The sequence below is a fragment of the Neofelis nebulosa genome, chromosome 7, assembly GCF_028018385.1.
Source record: "Neofelis nebulosa isolate mNeoNeb1 chromosome 7, mNeoNeb1.pri, whole genome shotgun sequence".
NCBI classification, from domain to species: domain Eukaryota; kingdom Metazoa; phylum Chordata; class Mammalia; order Carnivora; family Felidae; genus Neofelis; species Neofelis nebulosa.
Window position 1 is genome coordinate 97,707,854 of NC_080788.1, and position 25,465 is coordinate 97,733,318.

Here is a 25,465-nt window from a genome sequence, read left to right on the forward strand (position 1 = left end):
GTATACTTATGAAGGGCTGTTTTGTGACCCAGTATGTGATCTATCTTGGAGAATGTTCCATGTGTATTTGAGAAGAAAGTATATTCTGGGGGCACCTGGGTGGCTCAGTCGGTTAAGTGGCCGACTTCGGCTCAGGTCATGATCTCGCGCTCCATGAGTTCAAGCCCCGCGTTGGGCTCTGTGCTGACAGCTCAGAGCCTGGAGCCTGTTTCGGATTCTGTGTCTCCCTCTCTCTGACCCTACCCCGTTCATGCTTTGTCTCTCTCTGTCTCAAAAATAAAAACGTTAAAAAAAAATTAAAAAAAGAAAAAGAAAAAAATAAAAAGAAAGTATATTCTGTTGCTTTGGGATGCAGAGTTCTAAATACATCTGTCAAGTCCATCTGATCCAGTGTATCATTCAGGGCCCTTGTTTCTTTATTGACCATGTGTCCAGATGATCTACCCATTGCTGTAAGTGGAGTATTAAAGTCCCCTGCAATTACCACATTCTTATCAATAAGGTGCTTATGTTTGTGAGTAATTGTTTTATATATTTGGGGGCTCTTGTATTTGGCCCATAGACATTTATAATTGTTAGCTCTTCCTGATGGATAGACCCTGTAATTATTATATAATGCCCTTCTTCATCTCTTGTTACAGCCTTTAATTTAAAGTCAAGTTTGTCTGATATAAGTATGGCTACTCCAGCTTTCTTTTGACTTCCAGTAGCATGATAGATAGTTCTCCATCCCCTCACTTTCAACCTGAAGGTGTCCTCAGGTCTAAAGTGAGTCTCTGTAGACTGCAAATAGATGGGTCTTGTTTTTTTATCCATTCTGATACCCTATGTCTTTCGGTTGGAGCCTTTTAGTCCATTTACATTCAGTGTTATTATAGAAAGATATTGGTTTAGAGTCATTTTGATGTCTGTACGTTTCATGCTTGTAGCGATATCTCTGGTACTTTGTCTCACAGGATCCCCCTTAGGATCTCTTGTAGGGCTGGTTTAGTGGTGATGAATTCCTTCAGTTTTTGTTTGGGAAGACCCTTATCTCTCCTTCTATTCTAAATGACAGACTTGCTGGACAAAGGATTCTCAGCTGCATATTTATTTCTGTTCAGCACATTGAAGATCTCCTGCCATTCCTTTCTGGCCTGCCAAGTTTCAGTAGAGAGATCCGTCACAAGTCTTATCGGTCTCCCTTTATATTTAGGGCACGTTTATCCCTCGCTGCTTTCAGAATTTTTTCTCTTTCCTTGTATTTTGCCAGTTTTACTATGATATGTCGTGCAGAAGATCGATTCAAGTTACGTCTGAAGGGAGTTCTCTGTGCCTCTTGGGTTTCAATGCCTTTTTCCTTCCCCAGATCCAGGAAGTTCTCAGCTATTATTTCTTCAAGTACACCTTCAGCACCTTTCCTTCTCTCTTCCTTCTCTGGAATACCAATTATGCATAGATTATTTCTCTTTAGTGCATCACTTAGTTCTCTAATTTTCCCCTCATACTCCTGGATTTTTTTATCTTTTTCTCAGCTTCTTTTTCCATAATGTTATCTTCTAGTTCTTCACCTATTCTCTCCTCTGCCTCTTCAATCCGAGCCATGGTTGTCTCCATTTTATTTTGCAGCTCATTGATAGCATTTTTTTAGCTCCTCCTGGCTGTTCCTTAGTCCTTTGATCTCTGTAGCAAGAGATTCTCTTCTGTCCTTTATACTGTTTTCAAGCCCAGTGATTAATTTTATGACTATTATTCTGAATTCACTTTCTGTTATATTGTTTAAATCCTTTTTGATCAGTTTGTTAGCTGTTGTTATTTCCTGGAGATTCTTTTGAGGGGAATTCTTCCATTTCGTCATTTTGGATAGTCCCTGGAATGGTGCAGAACTGCAGGGCACTTCCCCTGTCTTGAAAAACTTGGTTGGTGGATGGGCCGCAGTCAGACCTGATGTCTGCTCCCAGCCCACCGCTGGGGCCAAAGTCAGACTGGTGTGTACCTTCTCTTCCCCTCTCCTGAGGGTGGGATTCACTGGGGTGGTATGGCCCGTCTGGGCTACTTGCACATTGCCAGGCTTGTGGTGCTGGGGATCTGGCGTATTAGCTGGGGTGGATTGGCAAGGTGCACAGGGGCGGGAGGGGCAGGCTCAGGCTCGCTTTTCCTTCAGATATCCTCTTCGGGAGGGGCCTTGCGGCACCAGGAGGGAGTCAGACCCACCGAGGGAGGGATCTGCAGATGCACAGCGTTGGGTGTTTGCTCGGTGCAAACAAGGTCCCTGACAGAAACTGGTTCCCTTTGGGATTTTGGTTGGGGGATGGGCGAGGGAGATGGCCTGGCGAGCGCCTTTGTTCCCCGCCAAGCTGAGCTCTGCCGTCTGGGGCTCAACAACTCTCCCTCCCGTTGTCCTCCAGCCCTCCCGTTCTGCAAGCAGAGCTGTTACCTTATAACCTTCCAGATGTCAAGTCCCGCTCACTGCAAACACACTCCATCCGGCCCCTCAGCTTTTGCAAGCCAGACTCCGGGGCTATGCTTGGCCGGCGGGCCGCCCCTCTGCCCTGGCTCCCTCCCGCCAGTCTGTGTAGCGTGCACCGCCTCGCTGCCCTTCCTACCCTCTTCCATGGGCCTCTCATCTGCTCTTGGCCCCGGAAACTCCGTTCTCCTAGTCGTCTGGAGGTTTTCTGGGTTATTTAAGCAGGTGTAGGTGGAATCTAAGTGATCAGCAGGATGCGCTTGAGCCCAGGGTCCTCCTACGCCGCCATCTTCCCAGGATCCCCCTAGCTGTACTCTTAATCCTTTTTATTTCACCCTTCTCTTCCCCCCCCTTTTTGCAACTACCAGTTTCCTGTATATGAGTTTGTTTTTTGTCTTTTTTTCCCTTTGTTTATTCATTTCTTTCTTAATTTTCCACATATGAGTGAAATCATATGGTATGTTTTTTTCTGACTTATTTCACTTATTGCCCTCTAGGCCTACCCATGGTGTTTCAAATGGCAAGATCTTATTCTCTTTTATGGCTTAGTAATATTCCATTGTATGTATATACACCACATCTTCTTTATTCATTCACCTATGGAGGGACATTTGGGTTGCTTCCGTAGCTTGGCTATTGTAAATAATGTCGAAATAATCAGGGTGTGTATATTTTTCAAATTAGTATTTTCCAGGGGCACCTCGGTGACTCAGTCAGTTGAGTGTTCAAATCTTGATTTCAGTTCAGGTCATGATCCCAGGATTACAGGATCGAGCCCCACATCAGGCTCTATGTTGAAATTGAAGCCTACTTAAAATTCTCTCTCTCTCCCTCTGCTCCTCTCCCCCACTGCTCACTTGCTCTCTCTCTTAGATAGAAAATAATAGCGTTTTTCATTTTCTTTGGGTAAAAACCCAGTAGTGGAATTAGTGGATCATTTATTAGTGTATAGAAACGCAACAGATTTCTATCTGTTAATTTTGTACTCTATGACTTTACTGAATTCACTTATCAATTCTTATAGTATTATTGGTGGAGTCTTGAGAGTTTTCTATATGTAGTATCATGTCATCTGCAAACACTTAAACCTTTACTGCTTACTAATTTGAATGCCTTTTATTTCCTTTTCTTATCTGATTGCTGCAGCTAAGACTACCGGCAATATTTTGAATGATAGTAGTGGGAGTGGACATTCTTGTCTTGTTCCTGATCTTGGAGGATAACTTTTCAGTCTTTTCCCATTGGGGATGATGTTAGCTGTGAGTTTGGCATAGGTGGCCTTTATTATGTGGAGGTATATTCCCTCTAAACCTACTTTGTTGGGAGTTTTTATTAAGAATGCATGTTGCACTTTGTCAAATGCTTTTTCTGCAACTGTTGAGATAATCATACATCTTGTATCCATAAGTTGTCTTTTTTTTTTTTATTATTCATAGGTTGTCCTTTTTACTTTCTTGATAGTTTGCTGTGCAAAAGCTCTTCTGTTTGGTGTAGTCCTACTTGTTTATGTTTTATGTTTCTTGTGCTTTAGATGTCTTATTCAAAAAGCCATTTGTCAATATTCATGTCAACCAACATTTTTCCTGTTTTCTTCTAGGAGTTTCATGGTTTCAAGTTTTACATTTAAGTCATTAGTGCATTTTGAGTTAATTTTTGTGAGTGGTGTAAGATAGGGGCCTAGTTTCATTCTTTTACATGTAATATCCAATTTTCCCAGCACCATTTATTAAAGAAACTGTCTTTTCTCCATTGACTGTTCCCTCGTCAAATATTAGTTGATATATATATCTTTGGTTTATTTCTGGGCTCTCAGTTCTGTTTGATTGATCTCTTTGTTGTTAAACTACAACCATATTATTTTGATTTTTTATAGTATACTATATACTTTATAGTATAACTTAAATATCAAGAAGTGTAATGACTCCTGCTCTGCTCTTTCTCAGGATTGTTTTGGCTATTCAAGGTCTTTTGTGGTTCCATATACATTTTAGGATTTGTTTTTTTCTAGTTCTATGAATTCCATTGGAATCTTGATAGGGGTTGCATTGAATCTATAAATGGCTTTGGTAATATTGACATTTTAACAATATTAATTTGTCCAATTCATGAACATGGGTTACCATTTGATTTCTTTCATCAGTGTATCATAGTTTTCAGAGTAAATATCTTTCACCTTTTTGGTTAAGTTTGTTTTTAGGTATTTTGTTGTTTTTGACGCTATTGTAAATGGGATCTTTTTTTTTCTTTTTCATATAATTTGTTGGTGTATCAAAACACTACTGATTATGTATGTTAATTTTGTATCGTGCAACTTTAATGAATTTGTTGATTAGATCTAATGTGTTTTGGTGAAGTTTTTAGAATTTTCTATTTATAAAATCATGTCATTTGCAAATACAGAACATTGTACTTCTTTCTTTCTAATTCTGATTTTATTTTTAATTTATTTTTCTTGCTGATTGCTCTAGCTAGGACTTCCAATACTATGTTGAATAGAAATGGCAAGAGTAGTGATTACCTTTGTCATATTCCTGATCTTAGGGAAAAAGCTTTCAACTTTTCACCATTGTGTATAATAGCTGTGGGCTTGTCATATGTTGAGGTACATTCATTCTGTACCTAATTTGTTAAGAGTTTTTATCATGAACGGATGTTGAATTTTGGCAAATGCTTCCTCTGTGTCAATTAACATGATCATATGATTTTTTCTTTTATTCTGTTGTAATACAGCATATTGATTTGTCTGTGTGAAACCATCCTTGAATTCCAAATTCCAAATATAAATCCCACTTGAGCATGGCACATGATCCTTTTTAAAAACCTGCTAAATTTGGTTTGCCTTTGTGGTTTTTTTTGTTTTTGTTTTTGTTTTTTTTTGAGAATTCATCAGGGATATTGGCTTGTAGTTTTCCTATTGAGTCCTTTTCTAGCTTGGGTATCAGGATAATGCTAGCCTTATAAAATAAGTTGAGATCATTCCCCCTTTTTTGAATATTTGGACAAGTTTGAGAAGGATTAACATTAATTCTTTAAATGTTTGGTAAAATTCACCAGTGAAGTCATTTGGTCCTTGATTTTTGTTGTTGTTGTTGTTGGGTGATTTTTCATTACTTATTTAATCTCCATACTAATTGTGTGTCTGTTCAGACTCCATTTCTTCACAATTTAAAATTGGTAGGTTTTGTGTTTCTAGGAATTTATCCATTTCACTTAGGTTATTCAGATTTTTTGGCATATAATTGTTCATAGCAGTCTCTTATGACTCTTTTATTTCTGTAGCATCATTTATAATGTCTATATTTTCACTTCTGATTTATTTTAATCCCTTCTTTTTTACCTAGTCTTTTTGAGGGTTGGTCAATTTTGTTTATATTTTGAAAAAAAAAACAACTCAATCCATTTTTTTTTCCTTTTTGGAAGGTTTCTTTTCATTTATTTTTGCTCTAATCCTTATTTACTTCCTTCTGATAATTTTGAGTTTAGTTTGTTTTTCCAGTTCCTTGAGGTATAATGCTGTTTGAGATCTTCTTCTTTAGTGTAGGTCTTTATCACTATGAAATTTATCCTTAGTACTGCTTTTACTGTATACCATAAGTTTTGGTAAGCTTTGTTTTTTTTTTTTTTCATGTTTCTTAAGGCACTTTGCCATTTCCTTTTTGATTTTCTCTTTGACCCAACAGTCACTCCAGAGTGTGTATATTTTATTTTTTATTTGTATATTTTATTTGTATTTGTATATTTAATTTTCATTCCTTCTTTGATTTCTAGTTTAATTCCATATAGTCAGAACAAATACATGGTATCATTTCAGTTTTCTTAAACATTTTAAACTTGTTTCTTTGACCTAGCTTGTGATCTATCCTGGAGAAAGAGCTGTGTGTGCTTGAATAGAATGGATTCTGTTCTTACGGGATGAACTGTTCTATATTTGTCTGTTAGGTCTATTTGGTCTACAGTATTATTTAAGCCCTCTTTTTCCTTCCTTATTGATAATCTCTCTGGATTTTCTGTCCATTGTTGAAGGAGGTTATTGAAATTTTATTATTTCATTGCTATCTATTTCTTCCTTAATTGCTGTCAATGTTTGCCTTATATATTTAGGTGCTCTCATATTGGGTGCATATAGGTTTATAATTGTTATATCTTCCTGATAAATTGACTCTTTTATCATTATATAATGTCCTTTGGGTCTCTGGTGACAGTTTTGATCTGAAGTCTGTTTTGTCTGATATGTGATGTAAGTATAGCTGCTGCTGTTCTCTTTTGCTTACCATTTGTATGGAGTATTTTTTTTCCATCTCTTCAATTTCAGCCCATTTTAAGTCTAGAGTTCTTATAGATGGTAGAGTTAGGTCTTTTTTTTTAATCCATTCAGCCCCCCGGTGCCTTCATGGACTGGTCTCATAAAGGAGAATATTCTTACCAATCAGCCCAGCATGAGATTCTAGAGGCCTCTACCAACTCTTTCCCTTCCAAGGGAGAAGTAGACAACTTTTGTCTATTCATTCTGTGCTGAGCCAGGGCGCAAGGTCAATGGAACCTACCATCCCAAACTGTTGCTTTTCTTATCCCTGGGCAGGTAGTCTTTGCCAGAACTGTAGGAGCTCCAAATATGGCAACTCAGAAGCCAAAGCTCTTAAAAGCCTCCTCAGAAATGTTGGGGCAATAGACATGTGAACCAATCTCTCCCTCCCTTGGTGAAACTGAAAGTTAGGGAGTCTCTTCCTGATTATACATCATCATTCCAGGAAAGGGTCTCTGGCAGGAAGGTGTCCCAAATCTCCCTACTAGCTTTTGTGAGTGTGGTTTTGCATACTCCCAGGAAATAAGAGCCTTTCAATTTTCTAATTGCTCACAAAGGAAACTTGTCCATTAATTCTTGAATCATTGTGTTTTTCAGGGAATTCTTCCTACCCCACAATGTTTCTGACATTACTTCCTGTACACTCTCAAAATATGGTAAAATGTTGGTAAATTTCCACTGAAGGATAGAATTCCTGAAGTTTTAAGTTAAAAGTGATTATTAACATTAAGGACATATCTATAATTATTTTGAAGAGTCAGTTGTACAAAAGATAGTGGAATAGGAGACTAGAATTTGTTATGATGGGTATCATACTGACTTAAAGTAAGCAACCTTCATATTTTTATAAGGCTATTTTATGATAAGGAATAATCTACAAGATAAAGGAAGGAATAAGTTAAAACAAGGTACAATGAGATATGATTGTTTTCCAGGCTTAAGCATTGGTTCTTGTGGCTTCATATATAAGCAGAACTACTTGTATGAAGGCTAACACCTTCATTTTTTTTCTGTCTCCAAAGAAAACAAAACAAAACCAAAACCCTTTCTCTGTGTCTCTGTAGAAAACAGTCTCAAAGGACCTTATATAAAGACCCGATGTGACCTATCCTGTTTCACAGAAATCAGGTCCTTTAGACAGAAAGTATAAAATGTATTTGGATGATCAGGACAGTAAGTTCTTTCTGGGGGAAGAAAATTAAATATTTCTACAAGTTGTTATGGTGACTCTAATGGGTCCTCATTGATAGGTGTGAGGAGTTTGGTAGGAGATCGACTGGAGAAAAAAAAAATGTTGTCTGAGGCTTTCTGAAGATTACTGAGACAGGCCAGTAGTCTGTTTATACTGCTGCCTCAAGAACTGGGAGCCTATCAGGATATTTAGAACAACGAATGCTTGTGGAAGCTACACTGCTTCATTATTCCATTTCTCAATCAGATCTCAAGAGGTTTTCTTTCCCTCATTCACTCTAGTAGATGTTTTATTGTCTTTAGTCTAGGCCGTGGGCAAAATTGCGGTGGTTGTCCTAAAGGCCAGAGGGCTTGCTGACTTTGTCATAACTTCTTCTAGGTCTTAATATATATTTGGCTCACAGAAGACACCCCCCAAAAGGTTGCACCACCCCTCTCTTCCAATAAACGTTTCTATTTGAATTAAATTATTTGAATATTGTTTACCAATGTTAAATCACCATTCCAAAGATTCATTTAAGGCTTCCAATTTTCCCCCAATTTTAAAAATATTCAATCTGTTCATATATTCACAAAACCATTTATGCCACAGAAAAAGGAATGCTCTAATAATTTTTTAAAGTTTCTTTATTTTGAGAGAGAGAGAACAAGCAGGGGAGTGGCAGAGAGAGGAAAAGAGAGAATCCAAAGCAGGCTCCACACTGTCAGCACAGAGCCCAATGCAGAGCTCGAACTCATGACCCTGGGATCATGACCTGAGCTGAAATTAAAAGTCAGACGCTCAACTGACTGAGCCACCCAGGCACCCCACTCTAATAATTATTCTCACCTGCCTTGAGCTGGTATATGAAGGTGGTGAAAAGAGAAGTAATTTCCCAATGAATATGTATTATGGCAGGTTCAGGAAAACATATTTTTAGCACCTTGATAATATACAAAATGGCCATACATTTGCATGAGCAAACCTTTTGCAAAGAGAGGAATTTAAAGAATGCAAGCACAAGGAAGTGAATGAAATTTCAAACAAATAAGGAATTTTAAAAACAAAAAACACATTTGGTAATAGAATGAGCCTTAGCAATTCACTATGAAACTTGAACGTTTTTTAATTGAATAAAGGTGGTTTTAGAAGCTTACTGAGTTAGAACGTTTTAGTTTGTAAAACTCAACTCATATTTAACTCAACAATTCACATGACCAAATTATAAGAAGGGTAGAAATGACTGCTGCTGTCCCTTCCCCACCAATGAGGAAGTTCTTTCCCAGCTCAATTCAGAAAACCCTTTACCCTATTGTCACCAGAATTCCACCCCAGCCATGCTTCTAAAGCTTTATGTGCATAAAAGTAACCTGGGAATTTTGATGAAATGAAAATTCTGATTACGAAGATTAAGTAAATATGAAGTAGAGTCTGAGATTGTACATTTCTAATGAGCCCTCAAATGAGGCTGATGCTGCTTATATTCAGAATTAAAACAAACAAACAAAAAACACACTGATGCCTGTTTCCTACAGCCAGAGTTTGTGATCTAGTCTATAGAAAGAGGGCCTGGACATTTGGAGTTTTAAATTTCCCCAGGGCAAAGTTTTAGAAGCACCATTTTAGAGCAAGACATGTTTAAATTTCCTCATCAGAAAGCTTGTTAAAATACCTGTTGCCAAGCCCTACCCAGACTCACTAGAGCTGAATCTCCAGGAGAAAGGCCTGGAAAGCAATATATTTAACAGTGATTGCTTCACATTAGAAAAGATTGGTAAACAGCATCCTGGACCAGTCATGGAGGCCAAGTATGTGATGTATAGTATTGGCCTAATGGGTCATGATCCGTTTTTACACCAATCACTCTGTCCTAGGAGGAATCATCATATCGTGTAATTCTTTACACCTTTGTGGAGGATTGTTAAAAAAGAGAATCGGTTCTTCAAAGCAATGGAAGAGAGTGAATCGTCACTCTGAGACTTATTGTGAGTTAGGGAGGCTGCCTCTTAGTTTGTGCCTATTAGAGTTAACCTCCCAATGCAGGATTTTTCATGTATGTGTATTTGCTATTTTTGTAAGCATATGTTATATGTGATATTTAAATTTTGGTTTTTTTTTTCTCTTTTAAATATATACTTAGTGATATTTAAATTTTGTGTATTCTCATTTTCTGTCTTCTTTTGGCCTGCAAATTGTCTGTAGAGGGGTTTTCAATCAAGTCACTTTTCAAGAATCTAGTGATGTTGATGCTGATTCAAGTGTGTGCATATGTAATATAGAAATGTGGTTTCTTAGCAAATATCCTGTAAGATTTTCAATTAAAACGATACAAGTAAGAGACACTGCTGAAACTAAAAGTTATTACCGTGTTCGTGTTGAGAAACAGGCTCTGTTCTTTTTTTTTTTTTTAACTTTTTTTTTTTTTAATGTTTATTTATTTTTGAGAGAGAGAGAGACAGAGCATGAACAGGGGAGGGTCAGAGAGAGAGGGAGACACAGAATCTGAAACAGGCTCCAGGCTCTGAGCTGTCAGCACAAAGCCCGACGTGGGGCTCAAACTCACGGACCGCGAGATCGTGACCTGAGCCGAAGTCGGCCGCTTAACCGACTGAGCCACCCAGGCGCCCCAAAACAGGCTCTGTTCTAAAGCACAAAATATCTCTTCACCACCAAGATAAGTAGACTTGTCCCATAGGTATTGAAAATATTGGGTGGATTGTACAAACACCATTCTTTCGCCACTGATTGTTTAAAAGGTGCAGAAGTGTGAGACTCGGTTTCAAGGCAACACTAGTTTTGTGGAAATCCCCCTTTTGCTCTAATTATGTTTTTTTTCCTACATTAGACAACATATGAAGGATATTCTGTTAGCATAAAATGTGATTGGTATAACATTTTGAGTGCTTTAGTTACAAGATGAGGAGAGTTAGTTGCCATTTGGTATTTCTACCTTTCTTTCAAAGCACTGTCCACTCAGGAGCAGTCCTGGTGGTAGGGCAGAAAACCAAAACAAAACCGGGAGACATACAAGGAAATACTGTCTCCACCCTCCTCCTTCCCCGCCCCACCCCCCAACCATACCCTTGATATTTTGTTTCACTTCCCTCCATCTGAGCATATATCAACTCTCCTGAGGATACCGGAAGAACAGCTTATTTTTCCCTGTGGAAGAACAGCTTATTTTTCCCTGTGGGTCACATGGAAAGGTACTTTGTTCACAGCTGTACACTAATGTTTAAATAGTGGGTGGCAAGTAACAGGAGTTCAATAAATACTTCTTCAATGAACAAATTTGTTCATTCAATTTCCTTAGCTGAACTGAATTAATCTTGTGGGGAAAGGGTTGTGGAATATTTTTTCATATGTCATTTTATCCATCCATCTCATTTGCCACTTTCTTCAATCATCCTCCCTTATATCTAAGACAGCCAGGTTGCTTAAAATAATTCTCTGCCTTCCACTAACCCCTCCCTTCTTGATTTGAGTTTGAAAACTTTTCTTTTCCTTGTTAGTTCTGTTTTTCCTTCTGCTTAAACGTATGTGGTAAACAAAATGTCTCAATATTGGATCCAGATCTCTTTGTGATGTGGTACATTCATATTGTAGGGAGGACATGTCTTGTAAAATTCCCTAGGCAAAGTATAAAATGCAGTCTTTGACAAGAACAAATATGAATAAAATATGCAGTCTCTGAATAATTTCTAAAAGCTTTTATAATTTTTAGACATATTGGTTATCCAATTTTACAAGAAATCTCCCTGTATGTTTAATCCACTGATACAGACTATAATTGCATTCTAAACTACTGACACTGTGCTAATTTTTCCATATATCCCACAGAAAAATTTCCAAAAACTTGAATAAAAAATTTTGGAGAATATCTTCAATTGTAGAAAGCTTAAGTGGTTGAGTAGACCACAATGTTGTAACCCTACTATATGTAATGGGTATTCTCTCAAGCACTTTGTACATTTAACAATTCATGGTATAGCTGTCAAGTTAAGGTCTCCATCGTGAGAGAATCCATCCTAGCTAATTCAAGCAGGATTCATTAAATCATATTATCCCACAGAATCTCTGAGGAGACCAAGGATTTAATTTTGACATGTAATTCAAATTATACCCCCAGGTCAGTCTAGAGGATACAGGCGTGGCATTCACTCTGCGAATGCTGCCCTTGGAAACAAACATTTCTTGCCATCCTCACCACAGTGATTCTTCAGGGAACTTCTTTCCTCAAGTCATTCTTTTCAAAATCAAAGTTGCACACAAATGTATCTTGTTGGAAAAGCCCAGGTCACATGCCCACAGTCACTTGCAAGAAAAGCTGGGTAAGTGAGATTTCTGTCTTTCTAGAAAGGTGACCCATATCATGTAAAGTCCCACAGCGAGAAAGACTGTCTAAAAGAATATGGGAAGACAGGAATGTCCATTACAGCAAATGTTAGAACCACCATGTTACAGATGAAGAACTAAGGCTCAGTGAATTTTTCAAAATTCCACAGCAAAAACTGACTTCAAACTCAGTTCTACCTGGTTCCAAAGCCTGAAGCCTTTGTGCTTTTTGCAGCAATGTCTTCTGTATGCAGCATTTTATCATGATGATTTTTTAAAATCAGATAAAATTGACATATAACATTGTATTAGTTTTAAGTGTATAATATTCATCACCATAGTTATGAGCTGTTTTTTTCCTCTTGTAATGAGAACTTTTAAGATCTACTCTTCTAGTAACTTTGAAATATATGACACAATATTGTTAACTACAGTTATTATGCTTACATTACATCCTCAGGACTAATTTATAGTGTAACGGGAAGTTTATACCTTTGGACTACCTTCACCTATTTCACCCAACCCCACCTCTGGTAACCACCAATCTGTTTTCTATATGTATGAGCTCTGTTTTGTTTTGTTTTCGATTCTACATATATGTGAGAACATACAGTATCTGTCTTACTCTGTCTGGCTTATTTTATTTAGCATAATGTGCTCAAGTCTATCCATGTTATGGCAGCTTGCAGGATAATCTTCCATTGTATCCATATACCACACTAAATTTTCTTTATTCACTTATCTTTTGATGAACACAGCCTGTTTCCATTTCTTGGCTATTGTAAATAATGCTCAATAAACATGGAGGTGCAGAGGTGTTTCCGAGATAGTGATTTATTTTCAGATAAACACCCAGTAGTAGAATTGCTAGTTCATATTGGTAGTTTTATATATATATATATATATATATATATATATATATATATATATATATATATAACTTTCTTTTGAGGAATCTCCATACTGTTTTCTGAAGTAGCTATATCAATTTATATTCTCTCAAACAGCGCACAAGGGCTCACTTTTCTGTCTATCCTTACCAACACCTGTTCTTTCTTGTCTTTTTGATAATATGCAATCTAATGGGTATGAGATCAGCTCTCATTGTTTTGGTTTTCATTTCCCTGATGATTAGTGACATTGGACACATTTCATGGAGCTGTTGGTTGTTTGTATGTCATCTTTGGAAAAATGTTTATTCACATCCTCTGCCCATTTTTTAATTGTTTTTGTTCTACTGAGGTGTAGAAGTCCTTTAGATATTTTGTGTATTAGCCCCTTATCACATATGTGGTTTGCAAATATTTTGCCCCTTTTGGTAGGTTACTTTTTCATATTGTAGAGGGTTTCTTCTGCTAAACGGAAGCTTTTTAGTCGGATGCAGCCCCACTTGTTCATTTTTGCATTTGTTGCCTTTGCTTTTCATGTCAGATCCAAGAAATCTTTGCAAGGGCCAACCCTAACCCTAACCCTGAGGAGGGAGAGAGAGAAACTGGGGAAGAAGGAGAGAGACATTGACTTTTAAAAATTGGCTCAGTGATCAGGGAGGCTGGCAAGTCCAAATCTCCAGGAGGTTGGAGACTCAGGGAAGAGCAAATGTTATAGTTCAAGTCCAAAGGCCTTCAGGCTGAAAAGACAGGGAAAGCCTATGTTGCAGTTTGTCTGAAGACCATCTGCTATCAGAGTTCCCTCTTGTTCAGAGAAGTTCAGTTTTCTGTTCTAGTCAGGACCTCAACTGATTGAATAAAGCAGATCATCCTTCATAATGTGGGCCTCATCCAAAGTCCACTTATTTAACACCCTCAAAGAAACATCCAGAGCACATATCTGGGCACCATGACTCAGTCAAGTTAACTTAAAATGAATGATCACAATGTGTCACAGATGTTATGATGTGCTTCTCTACATCCTATTGACACAGAAATTTCAAAACAGTTAGCTAGCATTAGTTAGGATTAACTGTGAGATACACTCACACACCCCTACCTCATTCTTTTGTGTTTGGAATTTCATTTTACCAAATTTGGAGGTGTGAAAAAAAATTACTATATTTAGAAAAGTTGGCTTTATCTGGTCTCAAGTACTTATTGATGATAAATAATTAGAAGTGGCTGTCATTGGAAGCTAAGTTGGAACATAAATACAAAATATTATTGGTTAATTTTCTTTGAATGTGCTTATACTATTTCTGAGATACTTCTATAATACTGAATACACTTTAAAACTATACTTATGCATCATAGGGAAAATAAAAGAAATTTCTAGATGAATACCCAACAAGTAATAGATATTAATTACAAATTTTCCCTATATATATGTATCCTCAGTATCTGTTTCCTAATTCAAATCAACACAAATGTACATTATAATCTAAATTGGCTGGATATACATACATACCTTTTAAAATTAATTTTGAAGTCATAAACTTTTGAAACTATAAAAGATAAAATAATTTTCATTAGCACATATTTAAAAGTGTTCTTCTTAAAACTAGTGTGTTTTATTCTAACTCATAAAGTGGATTTTAATGATCTACAAAGCAAAACATTTGCCAGATGTGAATGAAAACAGGCAAAGATTGTTCCCCTGCTCACTCCATTTCCATCAGAGCTAAATGGGATTTTGAGATTTCTCATTTATAAAATGAGTTTATAGAATGAGGTAAACATGATTTTTAAAATATATTTTTCTTTTCTTAAAATTTTTTTAATGTTTATTTATTTTTGAGAGAGAGAGAGAGAGCTCGCAAGTGGGGAAGGGGCAGAGAGAGAGGGAGACACAGAATCCAAAGCAGGCTCCAGGCTCTGAGCTGTCAGCACAGAGCCCAACGAGGGGCTGGAACTCGTGCTATGAGATCAAGACCTGAGCCAAAGTCAGATCCTTAACCAGTTGAGCCACCCAGGTGCCCCTAAAATATATTTTTCTAAGTGTGAAAAGAAGTCATTGCAATAAGCCTATTTCTTTAATAGTTATTGTGTCTGTTATAGTAACCATATATTAGACTTTCAAAATAATTATTTCTGCTTTTCATTTTTTTTCCTAGACCTCACTGGAAAAAGGGCCTCTTAGAAGTTTGAGAAAGCCATTAGATTTTCCTAAAATAGTACACACACACCCCAAAAAGAAAGAAAACTTCATTGAATCAAGAGGAAAAATACTTTATTTAGAATTAAAAAAATAATAGAACGCATTTTTTTTTTAGAAGAAAAAATTATTCATCTAGAACACCCCAGAAGAAAATATTTTTAGTAGACTAGATTTGTTAATATAGAGAGTTAAATACTGAATGCCTTAGTTATTCTTTTCTCCTCCCCACCCCCCACTTTTTTTTTTAATGTAGGAAGTCTGGGTGGGAAGAATCTACCTTCTCACTACTATTACCCAATGGAAAATTTAGAACCCTTTTCATTTAATGGGGCATGAACAGAGCAAGTAATTATATACTTGGTTTTTGCCTATCATTAAAATCTCTGTCAAATGTGAAAAGCACAGAAGAGTCAATTTATGGCTATGATTATCTATACATAGATGCAATTGACAGGCCTACATATAGAATAAATTATAAAATTTTAGAGCGCAATTAGATTCAAAGTACTCCTTCACCAAAATACATAATGTAGTATTCTAAGCATATAATTATGAGATTGAGGTAAATTTACAATATTGGCATTTGGATAAAAGTCCTTCATCGCAGAGAGAAATTCCAAGTGCCAACAAACTCAGTATTTTACTGTTGATTTCAATGTGTATGTCTGATGCTTTACATTTATACTGTGTTTAACCATCTCCTTTTCTTTGCTGTCAACTTACTTTAAAAAAAAAAAGTTAGAAAAAAAAATTCCCTCCCAAATCATGGGATCTCTTTTCAAAAGTTGTTCTACAAGTCAAGTAAGAAAGATAAACATTTTTTAGTGATATAAAACAGATAAATATCGTTAGAACCAAGGTGGTTTTCCAACTGAATACACAAGCTGGTAATATTTCCAGTAACATATCTGAGAACTATCAAGAGAGGAAAACAAAACAGAGCAACAAGAACAATAAAAAGACAACAAGAACGCTCCTCTTTGCATGAATTGTACCTGCCTTACTTAGCATAGTTGGTAAGATATCCACATTTTTAGGTTTTCTCTGAATGCTGGTGTACATTCTTCTGCAACAAAGAAACTTTGATCTTGGAATAATTCAAACGAGGAAGGGGGAAGTGTGTTGGAAGTAAATAGTCTCCCTAAATAAACTTTGTGTATTATGTAGAAGGAACTGCCTTTGGAGCTAAGTAGCTGGAATATCCCACTTCTCATCATGGTCATTTTGACTACTGTCGATTTGTTTTGCATCCCTGTAGCCACTTTTATTCCACTACCTGAATGATACAATTAAAATGACTCATCTGTGTGTTTCTTAAATAGGTGATGCTGATTGTATTTTGAATTTAGTGACGAAATTTCATTATGTACCATTACTTGAAATGTTGGTAAAAAGTTATGTTTATAGAGGCTAGTTGGGTGTTTTGGAAAAAAAGAAAAATTTGATATAAGTAATTGTGTTAGTTGAGGCTGCTGTAACAAGTAACCACAGATTGGGTGAGTTGAACAACAAAAATTTCTTTCTCACAGTTCTGTGGACTGGGAAGTCCAAGATCAAGGCTCTGGCAGATCTGGTATCAGGTGAGTACATTCTGCCTGGTTTGTAGACAGCCCTGGTATCATTGTACCTTCTCATCAAAAAGTGAGAGAGAGTATGTGCTAGCGTTAGTCACATCACCCTCTTCTAAGGACACTAATCCCATTCATGGAGGTTCTACATCATGACCTAATTCCCTCCCATAGCCCCCACTTCCTATTACAATTATATAGAGGGTTAGCATTTAAACATAGGAATTTGGGGAGATGAAAACATTTAGTCCACAGTAGATAATTATACTAATCGGTGACTAAGATTTATTAAAACTGATTGTAAATACTAACTAAACTCTAAAAAGGTACTGTCCATAGTAGAGCAAATATATTTCCTATAATACTCAGAAAGTACAGTTTGTTGTGGGGTGCCTGGGTGGCCCAGCTGGTTGACCAACCGACTTCAGCTCAGGTCATGATCCCCCAGTTCGTGGGTTCAAGCCCCACATCAGGCTCTGTGCTGACAGCTCAGAGCCTGGAGGCTGCTTCAGATTCTGTATTTCCCTGTCTCCCTGCCCCTCCTCCCTCAAAAATAAACATTAAAAAACATTTAAAAAGGGGTACCTGGGTGGCTCAGTCAGTTGAATGTCTGACCAGCTCAGGTCATGATCTCATGGTTAGTGGGTTTGAATCCGGCATCGGGCTCTGTGCTGACAGTTCAGATCCTGCTGGAGCCTGCTTTGGATTCTATGTCTCCCTCTCTCTATGCCCCACCCCTGCTGTGCTCTGTCTCTCTCTGTCTCCGAAAAATGAATAAATATTTAAAAACATTTTTTTTAATTTAAAAACAAAGTACAATTTGTCTTAGTTGTTTTATTCTGGGGTGCCTGTGTGTCTCAGTTGGTTAAGCATCCAGCTCTCAGTTTCAACTCAGGTCACGATCTCACAGTTGGTGGGTTTGAGCACCACATCAGGCTCTGCACTGACAGTGAGAACCTGATTGGGACTTCTCTCTCCCTTTCCCTAGCTTGCTCTCTATCTCAAAAATAAGTTAAAAAAAATTTAAATTGTTTTATCCTATTTTATGTTACATATACTATATATTATGTAATTATTACATACAATAAATATACATTAGATTTTTAGGTTAAAATAAAAGTTTACATTATATTACCTTTATGTACTTATTACTTTAGGATTCTCTGTCTTGACTGGGTTTTAATTTTTTTTTTTAACATTTCTTCATTTTTGAAAGGCAGAGAGAGAGAGAGACAGAGTGAGAATGGGGGAGGGGCAGAGAGAGGGAGACACAGAAACAGAAGCAGGCTTCAGGTTCTGAACTGTCAGCACAGAGCTGGATGCGGGGCTCGAACTCACAGACTGAGATCATGACCTGAGCCGAAGTCAGCCACTCAATGCACTAAGCCACCCAGGCGCCCCTTGACTGGGTTTTAAATGAACTGGCAAATAGAATTTATATTTTCTCTCTCTACTTTCACTTCATCACTAAGTAAATATATAAATAATGCCTTCATGTGTGGAGAAGGTACCTTACTGAAGATAGCTAGAAACATGTTTAAAGCGATGTGTTCTTGTCATTTTTTTTTGCTTTTCTAAATTCTCACAGGCATAGTTAATTTTTAAGTTTCTCATCAAATGTGTAGTAGAACAACAAGTAAAAATAATTATTGTTTGACCACATTAGTATAGTCTGGCCCTATTAATTAACCGGACATTATATTTCACTTTTCAATGTCAATTCAAAAACAATAATAAAAATAAACAGGTTTTGGCTTCTCCATTTGGCTTAGAAATGAATTTGCCATTTTCTCAAATAGCATTAGCAGTAGGCCTTAAATAAAAGTCATTTCTAGGTAAGTGCTTGTCTCTTACAAGTCACTTAAGAATTAGATACAACACATTTGTCAGTTAAACAAAACCTTTGTGTACATCCCCCCTGAAGTCAGCAATGGAAATACTTCATCATGATCAGGAGCCAGAGTGTAAGAGGAACACAAAAATGCTGGGTTAAACCTGCCCCAAGGAAGGAAAGTTTTGTTTTGTTTCTGAATTCTCACAGAGGGGACTGATGAGTTAGCCCCTGGAAGAGGCAGTGATTCCATTATTTCTCGGACACTGGAAACCTACTTGGCTGCTTGTAATTAGAATAATCTTGCTGCTATGATTATTTGTCAGTGAAAGACAGGCCCCGTGGATTCATCTGTGGGCCCTGCTACAACATACTGCTCATGCACCCTGGTGATAACGTCTTTGAAAAGTGTCTTTCTCATTGCAAAATTCTAGAGGGAAAAGCAGTAGTTTATATTTCATTTATTCATCTACGCTTTTGTATTGAAGTTCTTTTTTAGAACTTGGATTAATGGCTTGAAAACTGCATCTCAGCATTTGTCCTCATGTCATTGGATTGTCTAGAGGGACACCTTTCAAGTAGGGCTACATTTTACTGACACACTTGCAAGATCTAATTTTCCGTTTTTCCTACATTGGGAGTAGATCAGATGAGAAGATTACTTTTCCAGTCTTTCTGAGCTTTTCAAAACCTAGACTCTTTGTGTGTTTTTTGGTTCTTATTGTTTTGCTGTGTACAATTCTGATCTTTACTTGAAGCTCTCAGCTCCCAATTGTGTATTTTTTAATGTACTCATACCAACAGAAAAATAACAATCATACTGAAGTGGCAAAAATTCTGCAAGTATTATATGACAGAATATATTTCTCTAAAAAGGAAAATCAACAGGGACACCTGGGTGGCTCAGTTGGTTAAGCATCCAACTTCTGCTCAGGTCATGATCTCATGGTTTGTGGGTTTGAGCCCCACATCGGGCTCTGTGCTGACAGCTCAGAGCCTGGAGCCTGCTTCAGATTCTGTGTCTCCCTCTCTGTGGCCCTCCCCTGCTCATGCTCTCTTTTCTCTCAAAGAATAAATAAACATTAAAAAAAAGGAAAATCAATATTTAAGTGGGAATATGTGTGTCAATGATGCTTTGTCTGATGATATGCTCTACCCGGACCTGGGTTAAATTATTTGTCCCTCAGAAGGCCACTTTTTTTCCTGCTTCTTTTACCTCTCTGATTTTTATTTACACCTGTGTTTGTCCTTCAAACTTTCAAAAATGTGTACTGTATGACTCCTAATCTCCTGATACTCCAACTGACCAGATCTGTGAAGAAAGATTAAAAATAGCATATATACCCACTTGCATGCAGAGCCATTGGGAAGATGTTGCTTGCACATTGTGCATTTATCTTTGTTTCTGTGAGGAAGGCTCTTTGTCAGAGCTCATTTGCTTCATGCCTAAAACAACAGCATCGGCACCTCAATATTCTTTCCAAATTAGCCCAGCTCTAAGCAGAGAATATAACTTGCTGAGTGTGCAGAAATTCCGTCAAATACTTAACCCCACTCAACAGTGCTAACATTTTTGAAATTCAGTTACCTTGGTCCCTGGGAATAGGGGACCTATTATGATCCAGTAAGGAATAACATCTTTATCTTGACTTTTTAGACCTTTTCATTATTGTTTTATTTTTTAATGACTTAATATTGTGTAAGATGGTCTACTCTAAATCAGTCTTCAGCTGATGATGTTTTAGGACACTATTGGTTCTCTAATTGGTTTCTTTAAGGTTGTTGGGGACTTACCTTTCCATGTATAAAGCATCCAAACAATTTGGTTCTGGTTTTCGAAAGGTATTGATTAGAAAACAGTGACCAGACAGACCTTTTGTTTTTCAATAATCCTGTGTCAACAGTAATTCTGTTGAAGATGTTTGGTATTTTTTCCTCCCCTTCAGAGTTATATATTCACTAGACTGGGGGTTCAGTATTCTTGAGAAGAGACAGCTAGCTCGAAGAAACATGCTGAATTCATTTATCCAGCATATGTTTACTGAGTATCTTCTAATCTGTATTATTTGCTGTGAAAATACTGAAAAGACATTGGAGAACAGATTGGGTTATTACCTTTATGAGATTAGAGTCCAGTGGAGGATGTAGACATTAATATTTGCAATGTCTGAGGGCACCTGTGTGGCTCAGTCGATTGAGCATCTTTCTCTTGGTTTCGGCTCAGGTCGTGATCTCATAGTTCATGAGTTCAAGCACCATATTGTACTCCGCACTTAGAGTGCAGAGCCTGCTTGGGATTCTCTCCCTCTCTTTCTGTCCTGCCCTCCCCCACCAAACCCCTCCAACCCTCAGCTGTGTGCTTTCTCTCAAAATAAATAAACTTAAAAAGAAATTTTCAATTACTTTTGATGAACTAAATTATTTCCATGGAGGTGGGAGTGCTGACTAGTCCCAGGCCTGGAAAGATTTCCTAAGGAATTAGGAGAAGAAGGAATTTACAGTTAGTGTGGGGAGAGGACCATTCTAGGCCTAGGGAACAGCATATGTAAAGGTTCTGATATGGGAAGAACGTGGCCTCTCATGAAGGGGAAGGAAAAGATGATAAAATCCAAAAGTTACTAAAAGAAGTATTTTTTTCTCTGATTCCAATACCGACTTGTAAGAATTATACAGAAAAAGAAATCCTGAAAGAGATAAACTTATTAATATTCATAAACTGAATTACAGAAACCAAATCCATTTGTGAGAGCCTTATAAATTTTGATTTAGTTCAAGTTCTGCATCAACTCGATTTAGTAAACTGTTTTTCAACACTGTTGCTTTGACTTTCCTACTTGTTAAAGGGCATTTCAGTTCCCACCCTCAGCAATCTGAACTTGTTACTCTTAATAGCTTGTCATACAGTTCAATCTACAGCAAACTAAAAGCTAAATCAATCTTATCTATTTGTCAAAGAATTTACCACCAAAATAAGGTGGGGAAGTTCTGTATCCATATCCTTTTATGTTCTATTTCTTTTCCTTTCATCATCTTCTAGTAAATATTTTCACTTACCAACACTGCCTTTGGTTTTCACCTGAGGTTTCTACTGTTAACCTTTACTTTGCCTAGTCTGCTGCTGCTTTCTAACTATCTTAGCTTCTCAGATCATTCTGGAGGGAAAAATCTTTCCAAGTCGTTTCATTGTCCCTGCTGCTTAGCACAGTCCCTGGGACATGTTAGATATTTAAAAAATGCACTCTTAATTTTTTTTTTAGAAATGTCATTGAAAACTCTCCCTTCCTATTTTCTTTTGGGAGGGTTATCTAAAGGGGACTCCATAAAGGCAGAGATGTTTTTGTTTTCGTGTCTGGTTTATACCTACTCCTTAGAATGGTATCTGGCACATAATAGGCATTCTATAAATATTCATTGAATTAATGATTTAATAAATATTCATATTTTCTAAAGCATTGTATATGAATTCAAAAAACTTGAATACTGCTGGTAGTGTAATAGAATTATATCAAACAATATTTTAAGGCAAAAGTTAACATGACATGAAATTTACTTCCAAATACTTGCCTGTTATTTAGCAAACTATGGGCAGTGTAATTGTTCTAGTACTGGTACATATACCTGATGTAGTGGAGGTTACTGTTAGGCAATTAAAATATACCTGAATAAGTAAAATTTCAATTCAAGATTATACTGCTATGGGATCCTAAGTAACTACATTTACTGATGTTGTTGGCTATGGTCCAAATGCGAAATATCAGGGTTTTTAAATGTACCTGTTGGCATTTGATCTGCTAATTACTGTGTAAAGAAAACGTCCTTGACATTTCAAGAGTTATTTCCAATCATTGCAGTTACAGTGTGCTATATACTGCTTTTCCTTGCAAAAAAAGGGGGGGGGGGAAATCCTATAAAGCTATAATAGCAGATATTGAATAAATATTGTCATTAGAATAGAATAGCTTCTTACAGAATAACAGCCATACTGGTAAAAAGGCAGCCCAAGAATCCCTATGGTATGAGAATCACTATTACTTATGCACTCTTGGAGGTACTGCACTCGGAGTGACCACTACAGTGTGTGGTGTGTGAGTGAGCGATTGCTAAGAAGGTCTAGGCTGCTTGGTTTAAGCCTTTGTCTACGAACCAGTGAGGCACGAATGATTCCTTGCAGAAACCATACTCTGGTATCTTAATTTTCTGCCTCCGGTTTTAGCTGGTACCAAATATGTTCTCCAGTACAAGTTGAGACAAAAGCCTGACAATCAAAAGGAATAAATTTCTAGCTTTAGAAATTAAGCATATGTCAATACTCTTGCAATCTCATTCAATTGCAAATATAAAGAGGTTTTGTATTCTGATTCAAATAAAAAAGACTATAAAAATTAAGACAATTGGAACAGTTTGAGCAGATTTTGATGATATTAAGAAATTGTTTCCTTTATAGAAGTGCGATAATGACATCAGTGTGTTTTTAAAATGGCCTATTTATGAATAAAATGATACGATATTTGGGATTGGCTTCACAATGATCCAGCAAGGGGAGTAGGTATAGGTATGAATGAAACAAGCTTGGTTTTGAGTAGTAGTCATTAAAACTAGGTGTTGGGTCCCTGATGTTCAATACAATATTCTCTTGTGTATAGGTTTTATTTATCTATAATTTAAAACAAAACCTAGAAGCAAGATTCTCCTATAAATGGAAGAGAAGACTGAATAAGGAGGAAAGGATGTTCCTTAGCATAAAGGCAAAGAAAAATGAAATTAGCCTACACGGAGCTGTCTCTTCCCAGTCTATGTTGCATATAGCAGTAACAGAACTACCCCTTTTAAGCAAATATTTTCCTATTTCTTCTGTATTTTACCCAACTATATTTTTAGTTAATGGAAGGAAGCTACTTTCTCTTAAAAAGTTTTTGTATCTTCTACAATAAGCAGAAGCTGATACTTTACTAATAATTTTTAACTAGAAAAAGTAAAATGGAAATTTCTATTAAAGTAACTACAGTATCTAAATTAAGATTAAAGACAATGTAAGTGTATGAATAACTCAGGAAGGATTTTAAACAGAATAGGAATCTCAGAGAGAAGGATAGTTGGTCAAAGGAAGAAATGTAAACAGAGTAAATTAAGTGGAGGGAACTTAGAGATGATGACAAAATACAATTGGGGAAATGGAAAAAGTATTTGGGGCCACTGGTGGCTCAGTCAGTTAGGTGTCGGACTTCAGCTCAGGTCATGATCTCATGGTTTGTGGGTTCAAGCCCCGGATCAGGCTGTGTGCTCACAGCTTGGAGCCTGGAGGCTGCTTCAGATTCTGTGTCTCCCTCTCTCTCTCTGCCCCTCCCCCATGCATGCTCTCTTGTAAAAATAAATATTAAAAAAAATCAAAAAGAAAAAGTATTTAATCCCTACTATGTGTCAGGCACTATTTAAAGAAGTAGGTCTAAAGCAGCAAATAACATACAATTTCTGACTTCATGGAAATGTCTTTTCCCACCTTTATTGAGGTTTTATTGCCAAAGTTGTAAGATATTTAAAGACTATAACTTGATTATTTGATATATGTACGTGTGGTGAAGGGATTCCCCCCATCATGTTAGTTAACACATCCATCACCTCACATATTTACCTTTTTCATTCCTTTCGTAACTATACTCACCAAGTTATACATTAGATCCTGACTTTATACATCTTGTAACTGAAAGTTTACACTCTTTTACCCTATTTCCTCTATCCCCTAACAACTACTTTTTTACTGTTTTTAGTTTGTTTGTTTTTTTAACATTTATTTTTGAGAGAGAGAGAGAGGGAGAGAGAGCACGCACAGAGAAAGGGAGACACAGAATCTGAAGCAGGGTCCAGGCTCCAAGCTGTCAGCACAGAATGGCGGGCTTGAACCCACAAACCATGAGATCATGACCTGAGCTGAAGTCAGATGCCCAACCGACTGAGCCACCCAGGCACCCCCCTTTTTACTGTTTTTAGAAGTTTGGGTTTTCTTTTTAATATTCCTCATATAAATGATACCATTCAGTATATGTCTTTTTCTGTCTGGCTTATGTCACTTAGCATAATGCCCTCCAGTTTCATCCATGTTGCTTGCAAATGACAGGATTTCCTTTTTTTTTTTTTTATGTGTGTATTTATTTTTCAGAGACAGAGCACAAGTGGGGGAAGTGCAATGAGGTGGGGGGGATGGGATCCAAAGAGTGCCCAACACTGACTCCATGCTGACAGCAGTGAACCCCATGTGGGGCTTGAACTCAGGAACCATGATATCATGACCTGAGCCGAAGTTGGCCACTCTACCAACTGAGCCACCCAGGTGCCGTGATTTCCTTATTTTTTTTAAGGCTGAATAATATTCCTGTGTGTGTGTGTCCCATTTTTCTTAATTCATTGATCCAGTGATGAACACTTAGGTTGTTTCTATATGTTGGTTATTGTGAATGATGCTGCATTGAACATGGAAGTACAGATACCTCTTATAATGGCTTCATTTCCTTTGACATACACACAGAAGGGGCACTGCTGTATCCTACGGTGGCTCTATTATTTAATTTCTTGAGGAACGTCCATACTACTTTCCATAGTGGCTGTACCAGTTTACATTCCAACCAAAGGTGTACAGGCTTCCCCTTTTTCCATATCTTCTCCAGCATTTGTTATCTTTTGTCTTTTTGATGAAGGCCATCCTAACAGGTGTGAGGTAATACTTCACTGT

At 37.1% G+C, this 25,465-nt stretch overlaps 1 long non-coding RNA gene across 1 annotated transcript in view; it reads left to right on the top strand.

Annotated features, from left to right (window-relative positions):
• The window catches only part of LOC131517162 (uncharacterized), a 129,236-nt gene that overhangs the window by 56,797 nt on the left and 46,974 nt on the right, over positions 1-25,465 (top strand). Inside the window, exon 2 of the long non-coding RNA XR_009264434.1 lies at positions 16,872-16,922. This is a non-coding gene — a long non-coding RNA (uncharacterized LOC131517162). The remainder of the gene's footprint in view (positions 1-16,871; positions 16,923-25,465) is intronic.